Consider the following 1,826-nt stretch of genomic DNA (forward strand, 5'->3'; position numbering starts at 1 on the left):
AAAAAAAAAAAAGAAATTAGTCCAGCCACTATGGAAAGCAGTTTAGAGATTTTTTCAAATAATTTAAATAACTGCCATTTTTGGGCCAGGTGCAGTGGCTTGTGCCTGTAATCTCAACACTTTGGGAGGCTGAAGCAGGTGTATCATTTGAAGTCAGGAGTTTGAAATCTACCTGGGAAACATGGTGAAACCCTGTCTCTACAAACAATAGAAAAATTCACCAGGCATGGTGTTGCATGTCTGTACTACCAGGTACTCTGGAGGCTGAGGTGGGAGACTTGCTTCAACCTGGCAGGCGGAGGCTGCAGTGATCCGAGATCACAACACTCAACTCCATTCTTGGCAACAGAGTGAGACCCTGTCCCAAAACCAGAAACAAGCAAAAAACTTTCATTTCAACCCAGCAATCCTATTACTGAATACTAAATTACTTATTACTAAATCATTTTACCAAAAAGGCGCATGCAGCCATATGTTCATTGTAGCACCATTCATAATGGCAAACACATGGAATCAACCTTGATGCCCATCAGTGGTGGACTGAATAAAGAAAATGTGGCCAAGCACGGTGACTCACACCTGTAATCCCAGCACTTTGGGAGGTTGAGGTGGGTGGATCATCTGATCGGAAGTTCGAGACCAGCCTGACCAACATGGTGAAACCCAGTCTCTTCTAAAAATACAAAAATTAGCTGGGTGTTGTGGTGTGTGCCTGTGGTCCCAGCTACTCAGGAGGCTGAGGCAGGAGAATTGTTTGACCCCGGGTGGTGGAGGTTGCGGTGAGTTGAGATCCCACCATTGCACTTTAGCCTAGGCAACAAGGGCGAAACTCTGCCTTAAAAAAAAAAAAAGAAAATGTGGTACATATATACCATGGAACACTATGCAGCTATTAAAAACAAAACCAGCCGGGCGCGGTGGCTCACGCCTGTAATCCCAGCACTTTGGGAGGCGATGCTGTTGGATCACTTGAGGTCAGCGGTTTGAGATCAGCCTGGCCAATACAGTGGAACCCTGTCTCTACTAAAAATACAAAAACTAGCCAGGCATGGTGGTGCATGTCTATAATCCCAACTACTCAGGAGGCTGAGGCAGGAGAATTACTTGAACCTGGGAGGTGGAGGTTGTAATTAGCCAAGATTGCATCAGTGCACTCCAGCCTGAACAACAGATCCCATCTTAAGCAAAACATCCCAAAACCTATGGGACTGAGCAAAAAACTATTAAGAGGCAAGTTGACAGCAATAAATGTCTACATCAAAAAGCTAGAAAGATTTCAAATTAACCACCTAATAATGCAATTTAAGGAACTAGAAAAGCAAGAACAAGCCAAACTCAAAATTAGAAAGAAATATCAGAGCAGAAATGAAGAAAATTGAGACTGAAGAAATACAAAAGATCAACAAAACAAAAAGTTGGTTTTATGGAAAGACAAAAAATGGACAAATTATTCACTAGATGAAGAAAAAATGAGAGAAAACAAAAACAGAAATGAAAAAGGAGATGTCACAATGGATACCACAGAAATAAAAAGGATCATTAGAGACTAATATGAACAACCATATGCAATTAAATTAAAAAATGTAGAGGAAAGAGATAAATTTCTGGACACATACAACCTACCAAGATTAAACCAAGAAGAAAACCAAAACGTGAACAGACCAATAACAAATAACAAGATTGAGTCATTAATAAAGAGTCTACAGCCGGGCCGGTGGCTCACGCCTGTAATCCCAGCACTTTGGGAGGCCGAGGCGGGTGGATCACAAGGTCAAGAGATCGAGACCATCCTGGTCAACATGGTGAAACCCCGTCTCTACTAAAAA

Source organism: Cebus imitator, unplaced genomic scaffold, assembly GCF_001604975.1.
Source record: "Cebus imitator isolate Cc_AM_T3 unplaced genomic scaffold, Cebus_imitator-1.0 Scaffold348, whole genome shotgun sequence".
NCBI lineage: Eukaryota > Metazoa > Chordata > Mammalia > Primates > Cebidae > Cebus > Cebus imitator.